This window comes from Gouania willdenowi, chromosome 6 (genome assembly GCF_900634775.1).
Source record: "Gouania willdenowi chromosome 6, fGouWil2.1, whole genome shotgun sequence".
In the NCBI taxonomy this organism is placed as follows: Eukaryota; Metazoa; Chordata; class Actinopteri; order Blenniiformes; family Gobiesocidae; genus Gouania; species Gouania willdenowi.
The window spans coordinates 15,553,973-15,579,739 of NC_041049.1; the positions used below are offsets into that span (position 1 = coordinate 15,553,973).

At 38.0% G+C, this 25,767-nt stretch overlaps 1 protein-coding gene across 2 annotated transcripts in view; it reads right to left on the minus strand.

Moving 5' to 3' along the window:
- Window positions 1-25,767, minus strand: part of LOC114464400 (forkhead box protein P2-like) — a 111,905-nt gene that overhangs the window by 80,587 nt on the left and 5,551 nt on the right. For both annotated transcript variants that reach the window (XM_028448523.1, XM_028448528.1), the window contains exons 2-3: window positions 19,261-19,324; window positions 17,500-17,559 (exon numbers count right to left, since the gene is read on the minus strand). The gene's annotated coding sequence lies outside the window, so the exon portion shown is untranslated. The remainder of the gene's footprint in view (window positions 1-17,499; window positions 17,560-19,260; window positions 19,325-25,767) is intronic.

A 25,767-nucleotide genomic window follows, 5' to 3' on the forward strand; every position in this document is an offset into this window, starting at 1 on the left:
AATTTGCAATTTGAGAGAATGCATTATAGTTCATTATACAGCAACTATTAAACCTTCAGTAAAAACGCTTTAGCACAAGACTTGAGCCACTTATCAGACCTACTCACTACCTTTAAAAGCTGTCCCTGTTCATTGCTCTGAGTGGCAAAAAAGCAATTGCTGATGAGCTGAGGGGAAGGAAAAAAAAAATGGACGAGATGTACAATTTATCAAAGAGAAATGGCTGGCAGGCATTTTAAAGAATCAAAGGTTGTAGCTGTTTGTTTGAAATCACCTGAGGAATGAAGACTGCAATTTGTGGGATTAAAACAGAATCTATAAAGCATTTAAAAAATAATTGATGAAGTGCTTTAGCTAAAACTTTCACACACGAAAAAAATGTAAATATGAAAAGTGGGTCAACTTGTGATTTATAAATGTGAATTATTGTGTGAATCAAATCCTTGATTTTCCACTTAATACCAAAGCAATACTTCTTTCATGATGTTGGCTTAGAACAGATATGGGCAACTGGCATATGGTCTAATTTTGTACGGCCCCCAAAGTAAATGCACAAAATAATTCTAGGAAAAATTACATAGAAAAAACTAAAACAACAAATGACTGCAAAAATACAAAATTACAGAAAAATACACAAAAGCACATAAAAAATGACTTCAAAAACACAAAAAACCTCATTGTTCTTTCCTGTGTTAAAGCTCAGATTGGTCATAATTATTCTTAATGCCCACATGAATATTGATAATGTGGCCCTCCGAGTAGATAATCACAATTTTGTGGCCTCCACTGTCATAAAAGTGGAAAAATCTCTGATTTAGAATATTGATGCAACAAATTAAAAAAAAAATTACTCCCAGATGCAAAGCGTTTATCATCATGTGCACAGTAAAGAAACATGTTTCCCAGGACAATAAAATTCTTACATTGTTGTTCACTAAGGATGTCCCGATACAACTTTTTCATTTCCAATATACCGATATTGCAGCCTTGCATATCGGCCGATGCCGATATTGATTCGATATCAGCATGAATCATACATGTTTTTTATTTATTTATTTTATTTTTTTCTTTAATACAAAAATAATAATGACTTACTTTGTAGTGTAGAATGTTAGAAAAGGCTCGATCAAGTGATGTTAGTTACTTAAACAGAGAACAATAGTCAGCAACAGTAGAAACTGACCCATTTATTATTAACAGATTGGTTACATACATTTTAACCTTCAACATAATATCTACTGTATTCTACAAGTGAATAAAATAAATAAAAAAATGAATTTGGAAAAAAAAAAAAAAAAAAATTTGAATCCGATATTTGTTTTCAGGCTAATAACAGACCGATATCCGATATCAATATCGGATCGGGACACCCCTACTGTCCACACTGGATGCCACGCAGAAAAAAGAAACACATTTCAAGCAAAGAACAAAACAAAACTAAGAAAAGTATAATGACAATAAATATAATAATTTAAAAAGTAATAAAGATATATATTCATACATGGTAGAAAAGATAGAACAAGTAATTAAGTAGTTTATATATTGTTGATAGTGTTTCTACCATGACTGGATTCATTTTTACTGGACATACAAAAAAAAAAAGAAAAGAAAATGAAATTGTTCAATGATATATGCTAATAATGAGGAACAAACTCATTTTAATGCCCCGTAACAGTGGACCCTAAAATTAATTAGTGGAGCAGGCTGAAGTAGCTTGTCAAGCCTTTAAAAACAATGACGTGTTTACACAAAGGAAGCAAGGCCACACACACACACACACACACACACACACACACACTGAGAGAGTGAGAGAGAGAGAGAGAGAGAGAGAGAGAGAGAGCAACAACTTTCTCTATGTATCGTGCATTGCTCCTGCTGAAGCCTGTTGCCATCGAGTCAAGAAGACAAATGGCACAGGAGGATGTTTCTGACAGCTTAAAAGTTACCCATCAGCTGCCTGTCTGTGAGATGTCTCCCAGCACGTCCATCCCAGAACTTCCCTAAACAAACAGCAAGGCTCCTACTTCAAATACATAGCAGGACTATTAGGTAATCTGCTCCTTTGTTCACTCTCACTGAAGCTTGGCGGCTAACCTCAGTCTCTCCCTGTTCCACCTCCTGCCTTTAGGCACAGAGGATTGCACCTAAAAGTTATCTGATAATTCACAAATGAATTACAATAAGTTGCTGTTTTCTTTTTATGACGGAAGCATGAGAAGTTAAAAGAAGCAGAGTTTTGTTTTAGGGTGGGACAGTTTCCTGATGGAGTTAAAGGGAACTTGTGTCTGTGCTTGGTTCAGAGAAGGTATTAGAGGTTTACTACAAAGTGTCTACATAATTGATGCATGATTCAAGCAGTGTTCATTTTAATTGAGTTTCAGCCATAGTCTTTTGACTAAAATATAGAGAGTTAAATATAAGAGAGGCCTCTTCTGTTTTAAAAACACATCTATTTGCTGTGGCTTTTAACACCATGTCTTGTTTTTATTATAAATGCTCTTTTAAATACTGGTATTTTATTGTGCAGCACTTTGGTCAAACCTAAGTTGCTGTTAAATGTGATCTATAAATAAACTTAGCCATCAGGACTATTTCAGTTTTAAGCAACTAAATGACATTAAAATTTTAGTTGACAGAATCTGTCACATATATAATCAACTAAAAAAAAAAAAGCATAAAATGTAATATTACATTAATCAACCTAATATGGGATGCTATCAATGTTTTGTATTTATACACACAGACAGTCTAATGTCCACAATCAGTTTGCTTCCTATTGGATCACTTACTGGCTTGTCCCGCCTACCATATAACAAATGCAGTTTTGATTGGATACCTTCCAAAAAAGAAACTTAGTTCTGATTGTTTATTGTCCCACGTGAACCCTATAGTTTAGTTTTTCTATAGTAAACAAAAATACCAATATATTTTAATCTAGTTTTCATTTACATTATTTTTTTTTAATTAGTCATGATCTTGTTTTTTTAACTTCAAAAAAAAAATGCAGTTGAACAAATCTATGACCAACATATTAGTCAACAAAATTAACATTGATATGAAGGAATAGTAAATCATTAAGAAATGCTTTTAATCCCAGATGTTTAACTTAGGAAAACGGACCTTTGGAGCCTAAACTACACTACAATAAAATATTTATTACTGATTAATTAAGCTATTACCATGCTACGCGTGAAGATTTGAGTTGTTGTTTTAGGTGGCTTCTTGAAGGCGTATTATGTCAAGTCTTAAAAGTACGTCAACATCTCACTCTGAACTATATCTCCACTATTTATGTTAAAGAGAACGAAAGACAAACGTTTAATTAGCAGGCGAGAGTTTCTTTGGGTTTTTCTGTTTGTTCTAGCCTTCATTAGTTCCGTTACCTGACACACATACATGCTCTGCAACGTACATGACGCCTAATTATACATGCACGGGTTTCTATAGGGAGCTGAACTTTTTACACCTTTCAAAGCCACAAAATTGGATGGTTTTTGTGGTTGTACAGCTGCCGCTCTGCACTAATGCAAGGTGGTGTCATATGAAAAATATTTCTCTCCCCAAACCACAGGGCTGGTCATTAATGAAACACAGGCTGCGCAGTGAGGTCATACAGAGTCTACATTTCAGCAGCCACACTTAAAAACCGCTCAGAGAGAATAGAGAAACATAAGCACAAATCAGATTCCAGCTCCAAGGACGGGGAAAATAAATAAATAGAGAAAAAGCACTGGCCCCTCTCACATTTTCCCCCTGCTCTGCAAACAACCGTCAACTGCAGCTCAGAAACAGCTCACAATGAGAGCAGACTAAACAATCTGGTCCCGGCCAAGGAAAATGCTAAGCAACTCTGCACACAGGATGTCTCACCCTAATTGCCAACTATCAAATCGCACAATGGAATCTATCCATTTGGCAGATGCTTCACAGCAAACTTGGCAATATACTTCTGCTTTTAAAAGTGTCAAAAATTTATGATGAGAAGACAGGACAAATAAAGGGAGGGAGTCAGTTCTCGGGATTTTCACTTTCTGCCTGGATTTTCGGAGTTTGTCGAGCTTACAAGAAAACTTATTGCAATAATGTGCACTGGGGGATTTTATTTTTTGTTAAATAGAAATACGTGTTTGGAGGGTCTTTTAAATACAATTAAAACTCATGGCATTTAGACAAACAGTGTTAAAAGGTCCCAAAGGACGTTGCACACTCAGAAAGCAGAAAACGGAAGGGCAAACCTGAGCCGGCATGAGGCCGTGTACCGGAGGTGGGCATTGGAGGAACAATTGGAACCTTGGGACTGGAATAAGACACGTGGTTACAAGGAGGGACTGGATTTCTAACCGGAATCCAATGGGGCAGCCTCCACCAACCAACATGTGGCATTGTATTTTCCAGGCAGTTAAAGCCACGCTCGCTGCCGCTCACAGAACCCCGCAACTTCAAACGGCCAAAATAACAGAAAATGCATGAAACAGAACAGAACTACTGGGAAATAACGGAGGAGGAGGAAAAAAAAAAAAAAAAAATCACACACACACACACAGACACGCTTGTGGTCGCACGCACACAAAAAGGTAGCAGGCCTTGACAGCAGATGGTAAAATTAACATTTCAACAGTTCCTTCCTTTCATGTAGGTCTCAGCAGAACTTTTTCTTACTGAGGGGGAAGTAAGAGGTATGATACAGTGGTGGAGAAGGCATCTGGAAAAGGAGAAGAGGAATATTGGCTTATTGCTCCTGATGGTGCACCTCAATGAAAAATTAAATAGGTCTGTTTTGCAGGTTTCTCCTCTCTGGAGTGCCATAAGTAGTGTTATGGAAACATCATTCCAGTAATTCATACACCAAAAACCACCTGGTGATGAAAGAAAGTAAACTTACCCTCCCATTTGTTCACCATTGGAAAACCAACACTTTACCTCACCTGGTCGTTTCAGTTTAGGAATCCCCTTTCATTTTAATCACTCATTGTCAGATTTATTTTACTTTATTTACCATTTATTAATTTGGTCTTTGTCTATGTCTTTAAAGAGGTATCATGGTGAGACAAGAGGACACAGGCACCTCTAATAAAGACCCAAACAATGGACAGCCTCTCTCATATCCAAGCTTGTCCAATGGAGCGTCTCAGTAGTACCCATTAATCTGGACACAGTTCTGGCTAAATTACATGTGTTCCACCTCTGTGACATTTTAAATGCAATTAAAAGCTGGTTATGGAAGTGTGCGCAGACTTCCCTGTGATGAAGAGAAATCACTGACGTGATTAACATGCAAACGAGCTCACGCTGGCAGACTAGATTGGGGTTTGAAAACCTCAATTACTTTTGTGTGATTATCTATTTACCAGTACACAGATTTCCATTTCTCATCTCCAGCTGAGTTCCCCATGCACGAGCCTCAATTATAGTGGCCACCTTTATTTATGATTCTCACGATGCTGAAATGCAAGCTCTATATTTGATATATTGCATCTTTACTGGCTGCTCACAGCAGATCAACGTTTAATGCTCAACTATTTACTTCGGGAGCACTTAATATGATCTTGACTCTGACTTGCTCTCACAGTTCATCCAATCTTATTTTTCTTCCTTTTCTTCTATTTAAGAAAAAACTGTAAAGCTAATGCACACATGACAAATTGTTTTTTTCAGCTGCTTTTCGTTGCGGTTCAGATTCAAAGACAATAAATGTGTTTGAAAAAAGCAGGAGACTTTCACAATTTGTGTGTGATTGGGAGTAACGTTTTTAAAGATCCTTCTTAATTTCCATCTTGAATTCAAATGAACAACTGATTTAATCACTTTAAGTTTTCCAACAACTTTAGGATAAACAAAGTTAAAGAAAAACAAACAAAAAATCTATTGTAACTCAAGGTGATTCAAGCCTGCAAATATTAACTAGATGCCAGCATTCCTGCCTTTTCCTCTCCCAGGACAGGACGGGAGAGGAAGACGCTTGTGTCTGTGGCACAGCGGGGCCTCTCACATTGTGCCAGTCATACATAAAACATGCCCCATGGCTTCAGTCAGAGCAAAAAGGAAAACAGTGCCATCAAGTGAAAATTCTGAGGATTCCTCAAACACCTGAGTCCATTAAATGTGTCATCTGACAAGAAAATATCTGATCTCCTGAGTAATGGTGTTCAGAATGAAAAAATACTTTTAATACTTTACTGCTGATCACCACATAGCAAAACATTACACATACATCACAATGGCATGGGAGCTTTAATTCCACTTTAATTCAGAATAAAAGTTAATTCCTCTTTAAACTGACCTTGTAAACACCTAATTCGGAATGAAAATGGTAATTCAAAATTAAACTTAAATCTGAATTAGGTGGCTGGTTTATTCCGAATTAAATAATCCCTTGATCTTCTAAACGCTTAATTTAGCTTTAAGTTATTTCCAGTCGTTCTGCGCATGCTCATCCAGTCGCGATACATTCAGTATGTTTACTCTGTCACAGGTAGTAATATCAGTAAGTTTATCATTGCAATGGTTTTACTGGGCTTTATTTTCCGGATATTATTTCCTATCTCCTCCTCAGCGGACCAAAGTGAAACTGTATGTTATTGTCTAGCTGAGGCTTCAAAACTACAATTAAAATAAAAGTGAAAATAGTTCCTATTATGTGGTCTTCTATGTTGTTACGGAAGATAAAAGATTTATTGTGTGTTTTTTCCTGATAGACGTGAATAGTCACGTTCGCCCCCTGTCCAATCAGAACCCTTCCCAACCCCCAGACCTAAAGCGAATTGAATAAAGACAAATAAAACTGTTTTCCATGTAAACCTCAATTCGGAATTACTATTTCCATGTAAACACGAAGCAAAATACTTTAATTCTGAATTACTTATTTCAGAATAATTAATTCCCAATTTAAAAACGTGTTTTGCTCATTGCATTGCTTTATTATTACAATACTAGTTTTCCATTTTGGACAAATTTAAAAACTCTTGAGGATTAAATTGGATTTAAGCAATGCACTTCCCATTCGATTTTTAAGATCCTGTTGGAGTCAGAACAAAGGCTCCGGAGCCAATACTTGGATCCTTTAGGTTGCTAGAGACGCTAGGAAAAAAAACAAACAGTGGACACAGCATTCTGAGCGAGTAAAAGGTGGAGGTGTTGGCTGGAATCATGAGTGAGGGAGAATAAAGGACAGAGAGGGAGGGAGGGGACGCTTAGATAATAGCAGATAATGGACAATTAACTCAGGCTAGTAGTGCCTGCTGCAGTGAATAGCAGCTTCTGGTGCAGCAAGTCCCCGATCACCACTCAGCCATATTCGCATTGGGAATACAGGCGATATCAAGCTGCGGGCTAGTGGGCCTCTGAGATGTACACGCATTAGCAATCTCCACAATGCCTTCAAACAACGCTTGATACCAACAAAGTGTCCCAAAGTGCAAACGTAAGCACTCTCCTGATGGGAACTCTGTGGTGCCGTAACCTTCTCCATTGTTTAATGTCCTTTCACCGTCAAAATAAACCCAGGAGCTGGAAATCCATTGAAAAAAAGGAGTGACGTGCTGCCATTCCTGTGCACTGAGAAATTAGCATAATTAAACCTATATAAAAGCTAATTACGTAAATAAATGAGGCAATGTCACCACTGTACATCACAGAAACAATGCATGTGTTCATATCAGTAGCATTTAGAAGTGTTTTGACTGCCCACCAACCCCCCACCACAAGCCATTCAGGCTCCATCTGAATCTATTGATCTGTGAAACACCGGGGCCCAGGGGAGCCAATTCACTTAATATCAAACATCTAATGATGAGATGAATAACGATTATACCATTTGGTAATTAAACGTCTTACAAACCATTTAACTGACTGTGCATCAGGAGGGGTCGCTGCAGGTGGCAACCATTGTTTTTTCATTTCTTGTTCTGGAGACGTGTGAATGGGGGTTGACCGTGGTGGCTTGAAAAACGTCCATTACAGGAAAAAAAAAAAAAAACACACTAATGATAGTGTCGGCGCTAATCTCTAATGGTGTCGAGACTGAAAGGAAAGCAGGGAAGTGGCAGAAAAAACAAAGAAACACCACCGCTTAAAACCATTTTCTTTACTTTCAAGACAAATGCACTTGTTTGAGTTCCATCACAATTAAATAGTAAGTGCAAAGTTGTAAATATATATCAGAAATCAAGGATCTTTTCGCTTAGCATAGCATGTAAAGGTGAAAAAGGAAAGAACAGTGTGTCCAGAGATTTCTAAACCAAACACTAAACCACCCACTCACCTTGTTGAACTTCCTGTTGCCCTCAGAAGGTTTACCACACGTTTATGTAGAGAGCTTTGACACGTTAACCTGAGACTTCCTGACAAAGAGATGCATGTCGTGCTTTTGGCTTCTTATTGAATGCTAGCTCGTAAACATTGTCACTTCAAAGAGAGACGGGATTAAAGTCGGCCTCGTTCCACTGACGGGGAAAAGTACACCCAAAGAGAACAGGAACAATGGCTAAATGGAAGACGGTATCACAAGGGTCCAATGTCTGCTGTGATGAATATGCGGGAGATTATAACCCATTCCATCATTTCCATAATGTAAAATGCTTTTTCTCCTTCACTCGCTGACTATTCACTAAATAAATGAGAAAACTATCACCCGCGCAGAAATGTTGGACAAAAGGCAAGAAGGGAAGCAGTTTTTGAATGACCCCCGTGCCTTTGACAATACAGGAGGGGTTCGGACACATTCAGAAGCACTGGAGTGACTAAGACCTAATAGAGTATTTATCATTGGGCACAATGCAAATGTATTACCATGTCACATATACCACTTTACAGCACAGAATTAAACTACAGTGAATACAAGCGGGTTTTTTTTATAATACAAGGTGGAAATACGAATGCAAAAGTTCTTTTGATGAGCAGCTTTACTGCTTCACGAGCACTCTGAGGGATCATTCGGTATAGACACTGGTTTAAAACCACACAGCCAAAAATAACCTTTTACCAAGTATGCACACTAACCTAGGTAAAGTTCCAGAAACAATTGGAATCAAATGGAGTGGAAAGATATTGGACTATACGCATGAATAAAAAAGTGAGGAGTCAAAGTTTAAAAGTAAAGCATTTAATGACAAAAGCTAAGGTAAAAAGGCTTCTGGTTATATAAGATAGACCTTCATCACACCTTAACACTTCACACTAGCCATGATTTGTGAACTCAAAGAAGCTCCCAACCATTTGGAAAGCAAAATCATTTTTGGACCAACTGAACTCAAAACAGATGAGTGAAAAATGGTGTTGAGATGGTATTAAATTCAATATTTATCACTTTTCAAACTATACATGTTATGGCTTTTCATCAGAGAGACATAATATAGGCCTCATAGATCAATAAGCCAAAGATAATTTGCTTTGGATAAAAGATGTAAAAGATTGAAATTGCTGCCAAAAGTTTGTTTCAATCTTTATTGTAAACATTCTTATTGACATTGTCAAAAAGGCTTTGCGCATTGCATTGTGGGATGTGGAGTTCCACAAACAGATGTTAGAAGTTTAGTTTTTTTTTAACTAAATCCCTTCTTGCGTTTGCCATAAAACAGGACAGAGATTCGCTCAACACTATTTTTGTCGCGACATCACCTCATTGAAATTTGGTTGAATTTGTATCTTTTCCTGTAATCCCCAAAATAAACATCTGTCACAGCCTTCAGTCCGTGACAAAACAAGAAATGTGTTGGGAAATCACTTCGGCAAAGTTTTTGGTAAAAAACACTTCTCTGCATTGACCTACGGGACTCCACATCCCACAATGCAATGGGTGAAACATTTCCAACAATGTCAATAAATGGAGTGTTTATAGTGGAGATCAAAACACACTATGGAGCTCCATTTTTATTGTTGTAAATCTTTTTTTTTTTAAATCCTTTTAAATCTTGATTTTTGATGGTCCTAAACTATGTCTTTGATAAGAAATGTTCATTCCAAGCAGCTTTAAATCATTTACAAAATCTTACACTAGTGGCTTTTTTTTATTCAAAATTTGCATTTTATTATGCAAATGAGACCTAATTAGGGCTGCGCTCTATGGACCAAAACTCATTTCTCGATACTTTTTCTCAAAATGGCAATATATTATATAAATATCAATATTTTCAATTCAAATAAAGTCTGACCAGAAAGTCAAAAATGCCACACAGGCACATTTATTACCAAACAGCTACACAATATGCACCACTTCTGGCTTTTTCTCCTCTAAGGGACAGCATGTGTGAGTGAGTTCTGTATTGTGTGTGTGTGTTTTTTTAGAGGAGGGTCTGAGTTAGGACACACTCAGCAATCCATCTAACTGTGTTTTTTATGCTGTGCTGAGAAGTAGTGAAAGCAGTGGCTCCTAAAACGAGTATTTTTATACAAAAAAAGCTATAAACTATATATAGGTGATATTTAATTAACTATATCGCTAAAATAGAAAAACTCAATGTATTACCCAGCTCTAGACCTAATGGCTCCAGTGTTGCTACTTCACTACCAACCAAGGGGCCCCGGGCCATGGCCTTCACTAATGTATTGGATAAGTCAGTGGTTCCCAAACTTCTCACAGTCCCGTACACCTTCAGACATTTAACCTGAAGCAACGTACCCCCTACCGCTGCACACTTATAAAACATAATAATGTAATGTAGTGTTTTTCAACCTTGGGGTCATCAGGAATAAAAATGAGGTGCCCTGAAATGTCTAGTAATTTATAATGAAAAAGAAAATTGCACTAATCCTGGCAGCAACAAACTGCAAACATTCATCGAAACCTAATTTTACAAAAAAAAAAGTCCAGAGACACCAAACATTTTTTGATATTAAAAAGGATTCATGACCACTGATGGAATGTCACATACAATGTAGCCCAACAGTAAAATGTGTCTCTAAATTGTAGCCATCCTGTTGAAGAATAATGTATAATTAAAAAAAAGAACACTAATCTGTAAAAAATGTAAATCAGTAAAGCCATGTAGCTTTCGTCATATTTGTGCTTATTTTGGTGAGATTATTTCTCTGTCACCGTGGATAGTCTTATATCGGCTAATGTGGAATTTGAGGCAATGCATGGAGGCTCCTGACTGCTGGTTGATTTATACTCTAGTTTCCAATTTTTATTTTTACCCATAACCCACTTTGGGAACTCCAGTACTTAAGTGCAACGCCTAGCATGCTATTGCTACTTTTCTAGAGAACACCTAAAAAAAAACCCTTTCACTTGTGAAATTCCTGAGCCAGACCAGTTCCTTAGTGGTTCCTCAGCATCAGCGACATGTTTCCATCCATTGGCTGAATGCATGTGGAGGATAGGGTAGTAGTGAGTCAAAGAGAGAAAGCCTTTGCAAGCTCTGTCTGTGTGATGAGTTGTCCATTAGATCACCGCTGTCCATTCCAGAAACCTGTCCCTTGGTCACATAGTTTATTTACTCTATCTACAATATAATGCTTCAGTGAACATTAGCAACTTTGAGACACAAGTATCACTCAGCCATCTAGCAGTGGTGTCTGGGGGTTTGTGTGTGTGTGTGTGTGTGTGTGTGTGTGTGTGTGTGTGTGTGTGATCAGCCAGGTGGGGAAAAGAGATGAACACTGCAGCTTAAACGACAGTGCAGCTTTAAATCCAATGCCTGACAAAGAGCTCCCCTAATAATACTGAATAAATACAGACAATGAGAAAGTTAGGAGCAGTGGAACTCAAGGAGATTAAAATAATAAAAGTGAATCTAAATCAAAAAAAAGATTTGTATTGTTTAAATAAAAGACAGACTTTGAGAAAGATGGAAGGAGACAAATAGGAAAAAAAATAAAATAAAATAAAAAGGGAAAGCAAGAGAGTGGTGAGAAGGAAAACAGGAAGGGAGAAAAAATGTTTTTAGGTCTTGTCCAATAAACACGGGTGAGCAGCTGAACAGGCTAGGATCACCATGATGACTGACAGCTAAGAGCTCAGACTGACCGTCTGCGTTATGTTACATGACAAGAGCAGAGCAGCGCAACTCAGCTAACAAAGAGAAACTGCCTGCACCTCTTAGGGCTGAGCTTTGAGCTCAATACTGCATCCATGCACCTAGGGCTGTGCGATATGGGCCAAAATTCATCTCTCAATATATATATATTATTTTTTTTTCAAAATGGCAATATACAATATACATCTTGATCATTTTAATTCAAATAAAATAAAGTCTTATCAGAAAGACAATTCTGGGTTAAATTTGCTGATGCAAAATGTCACACAGGCTAAAATAACATTAAGTGCATTAAGAATGGTAAAAATAAAAATAGAACTTGTGCGTGTATCACAAACTTAGGCATCTAGTGGCCCCAAAAGTAAATGCACAAAATGACGGCAAAAAAATCCACAAAATTACTACAAAAACACAAATTAACAGATAAATACACAAAAAAACAAGACAAATACTTAATAGGACAACAAAATACACAATAAAAACACCTTACAAAAATGTAAAAACAGAGAAATACACAAAAGGACACAAAAAGAGAAAAAAAAAAAGCACAATGGGACAACCAAAATAAGTAAAAGAGCAAAAATATACAAAAAACCTACAAAACTGTACAAACAAACAAGAAATACACAAAAGAACAACAAAAAGAAAAAAAATGCACAACGAGGAAACGGAAATACATAAAAGAACATAATAATAAACAAAAGGACAATAAAAGGAGAAAAAATACACTATTGGACAACAAAAATCCAAGAACAACATACATACCCGAAAAATACACAAAAGGAGTACAAAAATACACAATGGGACTGGAACATTTATTAACAAACAGCTGCACAATATGTGCCACTTTTGGCGTATGTATATTGATATCGTCATTTTCTATGTCACCAAAATAGAAAACTGGATATATCTTGAATCTCAATATATTGCCCAGCCCTACACGCACCCTACCTGCAAAGTTGCAAACACACACACACAAAAAAGAGTCGGCTCAACTGCCATGTTTCCTTTGCAGGTGAGCAGAGCGAGGAAACACCCTGGTGTGCTGCTGGACTTACTCCGGCAGGGAAAGTGCAGAGTTTTTAGTGGTGAGACGGGTGCAGATGTGTGCTGTGTGCCGACTGAATCTTTTCCACATGACGGGCCTCGGGCTGTTTTTGTCAACTGCACTCTTAAGCAGCGAGGAGTCAGGTTGTGTGACCACATGATTGCCCAAGAGGCACAGCGGTGAGAGAGGGAGGCGGGAGCAATGGGAAGTGTGAGGGAAGTGAAGTGTAGGGGGAGAGGGAGAGGGAGAGAGAGAGAGAGAGAGAGAGAGAGAGAGAGAGAGAGAGAGAGAGAGAGAGAGAGAGAGAGAGAGGGATGGATGGATGGATGGATGGAGGGGTCGGGGACAGGAGCGATGCAACACGCATGATGAGGTGTAATCACAAACCCCATTCACAGTGCAGCGGAGTTTGTCAACATACACACTTTCACATTCCACTGTCTGTCAGCGCTTTGACCCAAATCGAGCATGCTGTGTGTGAGTGTGTGACTGCTTCTCCCCACCATGCACACGCACACACATTCTGTCCAACTCTTCCCCAAACAGGTAGCTTTGCTGTCTAGGATTTCAGTTTGTGGTTAGGAAGTCAGATTCCTGATTTTTTGTAAGATATGATTCTGCTCCTGCTGCTACTCCTTCTCACACTTATATCATATGATTTTTATTAAAAACGGTTAGAGTTATATATATATATATATAAATAAAAACTTGGCTTTCCACTTAAGTAAACAAATGAATGATTCCAAAAAAACAAACAACAATAAAAAAAACAACTACAGTTCCTTTAAGCACATTATTATTCTGTAAGAATATAGATATATACAGGCGGTGTTTGGTTTTTATATATATATATATATATATACACACACACACATAGTATATATGCTTTGCTTATTGCCACTAAAGTAAAGTAAAAGATACATGATTGCAAAAAAAACAAACAAACAATACAACCCAATTCCTTTAATTCAGTCTGAATACTCAAAATCCACTTATTATCTTTTTTTTTTGTATAAAAATTGTAAATACATATATATATATATATATATATATATATATATATATATATATATATATATATATATATTTTTTTTTTTTTTTTTTTTTTTTTTTTTCCACTACAAAATTGGAAATGGTCCTTTTGTAAACTAATATTGTTGATTGAGGAGCAGAGGGAACTTTTGGGAATCTCAAGGTATATTTCTGTGACAGTGTGCAGGCGTTTAAATAAATACAACTCATCAGGAAGGCATAATAGTGGAGTTTGGCTCATGTCAACATAATGATATCCTTATAAAACATCATGAAAGACTAACATAAACTTGGGGCTATGTGTGGAGGCAGGGAACTGACGCTGCGTGACAGTTTGGTGATAACACCAGAGTTCAATCTGTCAGGACAATCAGCGTTAAGAAGAATTTAAGAGTGTGTGCGGCTGATTCACTGGACGCCGTCACCTGCGAGCAAAGCCACTCATAATTCTTCCCACCTGAAATAGGGAGTTCAAACTAATGTCAGGCCTCTCTGATGTCATGCCTGCCTCAGGTTGGATTTCAAAATAATCTCAGACTTTTGGAGAGATGCCACGGGGGCCAAGCTTCCGCACCCAAGATTTCTCCAATTAACTTGCAGGGAAAGAATAACAATAGCAACACTGGAATGGATGCCTGCTGTTTTTCTTAAAGGTATTAAGCGAGCGCATCATCTCATCGAATAGGACAAATGAGCTTTCTTTAGCTGTATTTTTCTGAAAAACAAACATGAAAAACAAGGAAAGGAAATATAGAATATTAATGGCTGTCATTAGATCCAGTGAACTAATTCATTGTCCATTACTGACTAATGATGGCACAGCTGATTCTTTCTGAGGCTCCTTCACCTACCCTACCGTACTCTAATCTCATGGCAACTGTGCAGTGTGAACATTATCCATCACTCCATTCCCACACCAACACCTTCCCTTGTTTTTCTATCCTGACAATCAATTTCTCACACATCAGTTATAGACTAATGCAATACCTGAACAGTCACGGAGAACAGCTGTCAGGACATCAACTGGTTTTGTTCAAATCAAGAAAGAAATGACTATTACCATCATGTTGGAAATTTTAAAGATATTCTAAACCACTGATGGGCAACTTTAGAATAAAGGGTTACGTGATCATACAATTAAGAAACAAACAAAGGGATTTGTGCGTATTTTTTACTGTCGGGTTTTTGTGTATTTGTTATAATTTTGTCTAATATTCTGTAATTTGGGATTTTTTGTTGTAATTTTGGGGTTTTTTCCCAGATTTTGTGTATTTTTGTTGTAATTTTGTCCATTTTTCTTAGATTTTGTCTATTTTGGTTTTGATTATGTATATTTTTCTTTTATTCAGCATGTTTCTGTGTTGCTTTAGTGTGGTTATGGAGTCATTTTGTGTATTTCCAGTTGCTAAGTGTATTTTTGTTTTCATTTTGTACAATTGTCAGTTATTTGTCTGTAGTTGTTTTGTGTGTTTATGGGGGAAGTTTGTGTATATTTGTCGACTTTTTGTGTATTTTTCAATTTTCCTTTGTTTGTTATTGTTGTCCTTTTGTGCATTTTTCTATAAATGTGTATAGTTTATTTAAGTAATTTTGTGTATTTTTGCAGGGTGCTGTGAATGTTTGTGTAATTTTGTGTGTTTTTGTTGTAATTTTGTTTATTTTTCCCAGAATTTGTGTGTTTTTGTTGTAATTGTGTTAATTTTTCTTAGATTTTGTGTATTTTGGTTTTGATTTTGTATATTTTTCTTTAATTCAGCATGTTTTTTGTGTTGTTTTAGTGTGGTTATGGAGTCATTTTGTGTATTATTGGATTCTATGTGTATTTTTGTTGTCATTTTGTATAATCGTTTTCTGCGTTTATGGAGTAAGTTTGTGTATATTTTGTGTATTTTTCATTTCCTTTGGTTTATTATTGTCCTTTTGTGTTTTTTTGTAAATGTGTATACCTTTTAAAGCTCTCTTGTGTATTTCTACAGTTTGCTGTGTGTTTTGGGTTTCATTTCGAGTGTTTGGGGGCTGCCAGAGGGCCGTAAGTGGCCGCCAGTTGCCCATGTTTGTTCTAAACAATCAAAACTCACAATTCTAGTCTCAAAGTTTGACCTTAAACTAAACTTCATAAAATCAAAATATGAAAACTTGAGAAAGTTTCTAACTTCCCTTGTGCCAAAACAGTAGACCATAGAGAGAGGGCGGCATGCCAAATGGCAGCAGATCCTCAGGACGGCAAGCCGAAGGAAGAAGAAGAGGGAGAGCAGGGGAAAGTAAACCTTTGATGAGTAAGACTTTTTTTGTTAAGCGATAGAGCTTAACTTTAAAATATTCCGGGTGGCAGTGAATAGGGGATTGACCAATGGCCCCCGATCTCAGCCACACACTGGGGCACAGGGGTTAATAGTGGATAAAGATTAGGTTGGTTGGAGGGTGGAGTGTGGCTGGGGGGGGTGCAGTGCCTGATTTCCATCCACCCTCAAACTCCTATCCCACAGTGTTCACCATCTCCACCAATCCCAAATCATGGAGACAAAGGAGGCTGCCAATGGGGACTCATCCCAGTCCCTTTGATTTCTGACTCTGCCCCCTTGATGGATCGGAGTGCCAAAGGCAAAGACCAATGGAGGCATTCCAATGTTTGCCCGCTCATAGAAAAACCATATGAGGATTGAGACCAGAATCACAAGAGGTCTATGATCTATGACAAGAAATCAATTCCAAACTGGAAATGTGAGCAGAGGGCTATTGCGCCCAGACCCCAGCTTTTTTAAAACGAACCAAAGATATGCTTAATTGCTGCAGACTTATGTATATATATATATATTAGTGTTCCTGTGTGTGTGTGTGTGTCTGTGTGTCTACACTGTAAGTATGGCTTGCAATAGTATGCCAATTATGCTTTTTGGTAATGATGAGAGAGACTTTTTTAGGCCAACAGATATGCTGCAAGAGTTCATCTTTGAAGATTTAACTGAATACTAATATATAAAGAGCTCGTTTTGAATTTTTGTTAAGGGAGGAATACAAAATCTGGCTTGGCCAAAGCCTGTAGAGACTAATATGGATTCTAGGTTAATTACAACTTTACCCAAAAGCTGCTGTATATGGTCATGATTGGCAATAAAAAATACTTACTTAGACAATAGATAGGGTGAAATATTTGTATATGTGTGAATAAATGATCATGTTAATAGGTATTTGCCAGATAACTGAAAACAAGTTCTTGTTATTATAAAAACATGCTTTACTACAGAATGCTATTAAGTGCATCATTTTTACCACAAATCAGCGTTTCTCAAAAAGGTTGCAGTATGGCTTTTAGAGTCTTGTGATTATACCGTTTCCTGCTCTGCCATTTCTCTAAAAGCCAATCTTGGGCCAAAGTTAGGACTAATGTACACAGAAGACACAAAGCCAGGCATGCAAAGACAAATAAAAACTGCATCCACTCACCACTTCGCACTTCACAGTCTGCGTAGTCTTTCTATTGGCGCAGAGTGGGCATATTTCATCCTGAAAAAAAGAAAAGGGAGGAAAGCCCTAAAATGTGAGTGATTGTACAACCGCTGTACACATCATTCCGTTCTGTTCTGCAACAAATCCCAACTAAGACATTAACAACCCCAGAAATAAGCTTCAGATCTGCACTCGCCCACGTTTGTCAGCCGCAGTGCATCTCATAACTTCTAAGTTAGCGGTAGATTGAAAAACCCTTGGGGTGTGAAAACCAAACAGGCAAAGCTGAGTGGCTGACCAGTCGAGGGAGATTCTATCAAAGTGGACAAGATGAAGATTTGTTATATTTGAGGAGGAATGGGGCACACCTGACCCCCAGTAGCTATTGCACTCACCCAGTGTGGAATGACAATAGCGCATATACACCAACCAAAGGCACAGATGAAAAAAAACTACGAACCTTGTCTTTCAAAAAAAAAAAAAAAAATCATTGAAGGGTAACCAAACTGTAAGGTTTTGGCTGAAAAAATTGATTGTTTATGGGCGGGGCTCCTGGAGCGGTTAAGACATGCCCAGTCTATACAATAAAATGTCCAAAGAACAATCTATGCTATGCTTACTAGCTACTAGCTCAATATTCACTATACCTCTATTCACAATTCTTTCAATCTAACCTACTCGCCACAGAGTATGTCACAAACCAACATTCTCAGCCAAAATTTGATTGTGATGGCCAGGGGTCGCAAGACACTGGGTAGGGGTCGCCAGATGCCTTTAAGAAACTAAGAATATTCTTTGAACAATTTGAGCCCATTTTTGCTTATTTTTAACCTTTTTCTGCAACTACACCACATTTGCCATATTTTAATCTATTTTCATCACTTTTTCTTGCCATATTTTTGCTCCTTTTAATACATTTTTACTACATTACTCCAATTTCTGCCTATTCTCAATCAAAATTCAATGCCTTATTTCAAGACATTTTCTGCACTTATTAAACCCTTTCCACCACTTTCAACTGTATGTTGACCCATTATTATCTTTTTACCTCTTTTAATCATATTTCATGCTTATTTTTTGCCAATTTAACAACATTCATGATTTGTCATCCCCCATTATTTGCCAGTTTAAACTAATTGTTCCTACTTTTAAGCCAATATTGACACTGAATCATTTTTAACACTTTTTCTGTCTGTTTTGGCCACTGTAATTTGCAACTTTTAACCAATTTCTTTGGTTTTTAAAAACCCATTTCACCATTTTTGGTCACTTTCAACCCATTTTATTACCGATTAAAAGAAGGATTTACATATCATTATTAATTTATTTCTAAATAAATGTGGCAATCACAGATTCATAGAACAATTGACCATCATTTTGGTGACTTTATGGATGGGCCCCAAAAAGCTCTCCCTTTATTCCCACTTATAGATGGCCCTGTGACTGTTCTTCAATGTTCATGTCTGTGTTCAACTACCTTCAGGTACAGTGGGGGTTCCCAGTCTCTGGACCCTTTATTTTGGGGGTTGCGGTCTGAAAAGGTTGGGAACCACTGCCATAGAGGACAGTGACTCTTACATTTTTACAACAAAATATGCCAAATATAGATACGTACAAAACATCAACAGTTGGACAAGAATAAATCAACAACACTACTTCACACACTACATTTTTTTGTTTTCATTAAACAAAAAGTAGTTTTGTGTTTAGTTACTCTTTGAATATATAAAACTAAAGGAGTCATATTGAAATACTTACCCTAAGGAAGGAAAGTTGTTGTTTTCTGTCACAGGAAAGGTGCAAGTCCACCAATGTCAGCTCCCTGTGGGAAAACAAAATGAGCTATTAGTCATCTTTAAACACAGTTTCCAGGGTACATATTTGAGTGGTATAAACAATATGTGCTGGATAAGTATTTTCTTAATAAGCTGAGGGTGAAAGTTATAAAACAACAAAGTGCACCTGGATTTGGCAGTGAAGCCTCAGAGTTTGTGCCACAGACACACCTCACACACGCTCTTCAAAGTGAAAAGGTGCAGTGCCTGCAAGGCTCGAGCTCTCAACAAGGAGTAAATCACACCGCTAACCTGACACAACTGATTTCTCACATGCTTCACTTTCAGCCGTCTGCATCTAAGCACGCACCATGTCCATGTTCGCTCTGTGGTATCCTTGTAATTCAGAGACCATTAGTATTGACAGTTATTTGTGTTAATCACCTAAGTACAGCAAGCAAGTACAATACCACAAGTGCCACAACTGATTGCTGACAACGTTTTTACTGCACATACTTCACGTTTAAAGAATTACGTTCAAAAAGGAAGGAAGGAGAAAGTGCTGAGAAGCATGTAAGAGGTGGATTTCTGGTCACAGGGGGCATAAAATCTCCTGGGTGCTCCACTCAAGAGTTCTTTCATTCCTTTCTTCTTTCTCTCCTTTTGCCTAGAATTCCAAAGACCCCTACAGGTAACCAGTAACTGCTGAATCCTGAGGAATGTGCTCTGAATCGCACAGAAAGCACTCATCCTAAAGAGCACAGCCGTAAAAAAAAAAAAACTTGCCAACTGTTATGTTTCAATGTTCTTCCAATTCTGTCAATTCCGTTTCACAGTATATCAATTTCTGCGTAACTTGCTGTTGTTTCCACTTTATTGGATTTCCCTGATTGGATATAATTACTGGGTATTACACGTATTGAAATCATGCCAAACGTAATAGATTTAATTGAGTTAACTCTGGTTATTAATTTTATATTTCTCACGCTCAAATCACACAAGATTTCGTTGCACAAAATTTTGCGCAATATTGACACGTTTGTCCGTTTGCTACACTTGCAAGACATTCAGCAACCCATTTAATATGGATAAATATTGTGGAAATGTGTGATAACGAATGTGTGATAATGTCCAAAAAAATGTAGGTAACGGTTTAGTTTGTGTCAAGTAGCTACCGGGTATTTTGACGCAAATGCATTACTTCTGTCTCTGTTACGCATTCAACCACATGTTGACGTGATAAATAGCAAGCAAATGCTTGATAATCTTCCAAAACATGCTTGTGAGAGAAAATTCCTTGCCGTTTGTTTTTTATAAATAACACAAGAATGGTTGCCACGTTATATCAAAGGTTGAAGAGCAGAGAGAGACACTATATCAGACCCTCTCCATGTGTTACAAGTTGGTCATTTCTTATATCCAGGTCCTGAAGAAGGGTCTATCTCCAGTCTTCCAGAACAACAAAATGTTCCTCTTTGCCACAACCATGCCATATTGTATTGTTTTTTGTTGTAAATAAGACAAGCTCAACAAGTGTTGAGTTCTGCCAAAGTCGGCTGTAGAAGGATCTGGTGACAAAGTCGTACATAAAAGGGAAGCAATTACAAATATCTGACCAGAACTTGTTTAGTTTAGGGCAAGACCAGAATAGGTGACACAGAGTGCCGTCGGCTGATTAACACTTTGGACAGGTTGGAGAAACAGGTAAAGGAGTGTATTTTGTTGCAGGAGTAATGAAGCCTGTGAAGTAGTAGTTGGTGTCTGAAGTTTACTGAACAACTATAAAAGTTTTTAAGGTAGGTTTCCCAGGTCTCGTGACCAACTGATACGCAAAGATCTTTTTCCCATGCTCCCTTTAGATGCTGTGTGAAAACAGGGTTATGTGCTATAAAAAGATTTACAGATGTCATCTCTAATCTGGAGAAAACTAAAGAAATGTGCATCTGGCAGTGTAAATTTTTCTTTCAATTGTAAAAAAAATGACAAAAGTGTTATTAACATACAGGTGGTGATGGTGATGTCTTTATTCTTCCAGAGTCTGAAAGTTTTATTTGTGAGGGGAGGGAGGGAAAGAATGGTTGCAAAAAGCAGGAATATAAACTGAAGTTTCAGGAAATTTAAATAATTTCCGTTTTTGGAATCTAGTAGCTTGATAAAGGCTTTAGGCTAAAATATAGGTGTATTTTGAAAGAGGTAAAGAAACCTAGGGAGTGTCATCATTTTGATTGCGTTAACTTGACCTAACATAGACAGCGGTTGCAGTTACCAGGCCTCAATATTGGATTTGAGACTCTCCATCATGTTCAAATAATTCCGTTTATAAATTAGTTTAGGGTCTTTAGGGACAACAACTCCTAAGTACTTGATTTTGTCTGTGACAATGCAAAAGGGCAGGGTTCAAGTCTCCTGTAAGGGGCATAAATTCACTCTTATCCCAGTTTATAGTGTAACGAGATATCGTACCAAAAGTATGAATACGTTCAAGTAGGGGAAGGAGGGATTCTTCAGGGAACAAAACTATGTTGTACGCGTATAGTGAAATATGATGATCAACTTTGCCTTAAAATAATGGCGCAACGGAGGGGTGGTTTGAATTTTTCCATTCTTATCAGCAAAATCATCAACCTACTCTACCTTTAACATCTTTATCGTCAAATTTCATTATTTTCCCCAACTTGCAATTTCAACCCAAAAAGACAAAGAAATAAGATAAAAACAGAATTAGCTGACAAAATAATATCAATACATGTTGCCAATGCTCGCAAAGATTCTGGAATCATGTCATTGGTCTTCATCAAATCTGCTGATATTGCATTTCTTTCAGTTGAACTTTGTGTTTTGTTAAAACATAGGGTATATTTAAAGCATAACCCTCTTGCAAATATTTGGTGGACGAACATCGTCAACACCTGTGGGCTTTGTCATGTTTTATTCACTGGAAAGGCATCTGAAACCCTATTAGTCTGCGTGACCTCCAATTCACAGGGATTTACAAATAGCATGCATGTCTTTATGCCAAATATAGAACCTCTGGTAAATTCTATCAACTTATAAATATGGTCAATGCATTCAAGTATTCATGAAGTCCTAATAATGCTATAGGCTGATATTTACATAAAGCACTCACACACTAAGTCAAGATAAACTATTTAAGACCCATGCTGCAAATACCTCCACACTGCAGAAAAATAAGGAGGCCCAGGCGATGAAAGAGGACATTATGCTAACAAGTCAGATTATTGTACACAATAACTTTATCTTAAAAGTAAATACCATCTATGGTGTTGAAAGGGCTGCGTTATGGAAAGTCACTTGCAGTATTTCTGTAGGGACCAAATGCTCCTTATCAGTGTGAGTCGAGCAATTCAGGCCTGCCTGAAGAAAGATGAGTCTTCAAACTCATTCTATTCATGGTCAGACGTGTAATTACCCTCAGCTCACAGTCTAGACGTAACCGCTTTCACAGTATTTAAGACCCCCTATGCAACGCACGGACTCCGGCCCCTACAACCAAGCCCTGCACGTTAAATCTTTGGGCAGATAAATTAGCAAAGAATGCAATAAAATAGACACAATGAGAGGAACTTTATCCTCCCTGCTGCTAAATGAGATTTCTTTGAAATGCAGATCAGTGGCTCTAGATTAGTGAATTTTAGCTGCTGTCAACATCATAACAAAATACAAATGCGATTGTTCACTCGGGCCTTATCTTCTTGCCTCCATCTGCTGGCTGGTTATTTACTCCCCCCTGATTTACTATGCAGATCTAAATAAGTCGCATCAAAAGGAGGGCTTACTGCACAATGCCTTCTTAAGCTTCTACATCAAGGTATTTGAGGAAACCGGTAGTCACATGAAAAGGCTGCCCATCAAAGGCACATCTCTAATGAACTCTCCCATATCAGAGGGGGTTTGTGGGGCCTGGCTTTAATGCCTTCTGTGTGGTGAGAAAGAAGCACAACCACAAATCAGACCCGCCGACCAAGCCATGGTGGAGGACGGAGAAGAAGGACAATGGGGGAGAAACAGAGACATGAGGAACAAGTTATCAGATGAGATTCAGCTAAGCATTAGGAGGAAAATTACACTTGGGCTAAATCAGAACCACTTACAATTTACATTGGATCATATTCAACTGGAATACACCATTGTTGGTCAATAAGGCCTCAAATTTTCCGTGATCGAGGAAAACAGACGGAAAAAACGGTGAAAGTTCTGAAATAAAGGACCAACCAACTTTTTAAATATCTCTCTATTTAAAATCTGGCCCCAACATGACACGGAAATGCCTCAAGTGCATGTTTTGGGACAATATCACACATTTAAACACTACTTTTCACTGGAAAATGGGTGACTGAATATCTAGAAAGTGTGACAAACCAACAAATGTCTAATTGCCCCCATAATCCTGTTCAAAATCTTGCACTACATGTAACAAAAAGACTAGTAATCATGTTATCCCATGATTGAAAATACATGCAGAGCTTCATCTGAAGTGTAGTTTTTAATGCGTTGTGATAAACAATCTGCATTCAAATCTGAAAAGGCACTGGTACAGAAAACAATTTTAGCTCATGGTGTTAGTGGAGAACAGGTGATGAGTTTACCTGATGACAAGTTAAGGCAAGAAGGACTGCATCTCTAATCACACGATCAACACGGGATTTCGTGCAAAACGTGTGGGTGACTCGCTTTTTGGCAGTTTTACAAATAATTTTTTGGAACAATATCACACATTTCCATATTTCACCCCTACAACAGATGAATGAGGGTCTAGCAGTGTGGCTAACATCGCCCTTGCACTCGTACTTTTGACCCTTCAGTTTACGTTACTTCTCTGGAGCATTTTAAAATGTTAAATTAATATCAGAAGTTGACTCTATTAACCGCATTTAGCATGTTTGGTATGATTTTGGGACGTTCAATAGCCAGTAAAGTCATCTAAACAGGGAAAGATATTAACTTGGAACAAAAATGAAAAGCGTAAAGTGATGTGAACGTGACGCAGGAATAAAGATAAATAATTTCTAAATAGAATATTTAAAGCCCTAGATACGTGAAATATTTCAATACAGATGAAGAATCTTTTACTATTTACACATTTAAAGTATGTCCAGCAGCAGACTTTTGGAGAATTCAAACTCAAAAACTCAAAAAAGCATCAGTTTATAAACATTCACACCAATCCAGTGTCTGTTAAAATGCTTTCAATTCCCTCTTTCGCACCCTCTCCAAGTCTGCAAACATTTCCAGTAAAATTGAGCAGAGATTTTGCATTATGCTTCAGCAATAACCTTTAATTTCACGGTGTATTTGATGCACTCGGTGCACAGGGTGGATTACAACCGACAATCTTCAGACTTAAACCGTAAAAATAAACTGCATAGAGAGATCATGATCTGTAAACCCCTCCGACACTATCGTTATTGCCTTCATCCTTGTCTGGATGAAGTGGAGACCCCCACCGCACACCACCCACAACCAGTAAGCATGCAGCTCACCAGTGAACAATTAGCCCCGGAGCACATGCGGGCCCGGCGCTGGCACATGTGGTTAAGAGGCAAGCGCTGCGGGAGGGCGCCAGATGATGAAGGGATGAGGATAGGAGGTGAAGAGGGGGGTGTAATGTGGAGGACAATGAGGGGGCACAATGTGGGGGGGGGGGGGGGGGGGGGGGAGAGAAGGTGCTTGGCGTGTGCCAGACACGTGTGTGCCAGCACTTGGCTTCTGGGCACATCCTTCGTCATTCACTTACAAACTGCCTTTACAGAGAAGATAAAGACATTATGGGAGAAGCAGTTAAACCCTCTCCTGGACTCCAAAGCAACTTTTAGGAGCTCTTCCAAGGTGGGCCGTGATGTGAAGCCAGTCAATGAGTTAAGTGTCTTTAATACAGAAACAACACTTCCTGTCCCTCCCCTTGCCCTGCCTCAAGCATCTTTCAGCATTGCTGCATGCCAACTGGGCTCAGTGCCAGTCGCATTTGCAACCACAAGGGACCGTTGCCTTCTTGCCTTGCCTAATGAAATGACAAAACAACAGATTTGCATATGCAGAAACAGGTGTTGTAACAGGTTTAATTCCTCTTGACCCAAGTCGTGTTAAAATGAGAGAGAATGCACAAAGAAAAAAAAAAAGGAAAAAGTTTATGACCAACAGCTGCCTGGAGGTATTTAGGCTCTGATGGGCAATCGAGCCTGCACCATCTGTACGGTTTGCTTGTCAGAAGTGACAATCTGAATTAAAAACCTCTCATTAAATATCATAAAAATAAACCATTGTTTAGCCAGGTCCATATGTTGTGGTTGTTTGACTTTGTTCTCAGCGTTGAGGACCAGGCTTCCCTTGCCTGTAGTCGTGATCCCAGGAAAATCCAGAGCGCTGCACAGTAGCCTGTAATTAGCTTCCATCCGATCTGCTGCCTTCAGACCAAAGCCCTGCGTCATCCCACACATTATCCAAGTCCATCCTCTCGACATCATAAAAGGAG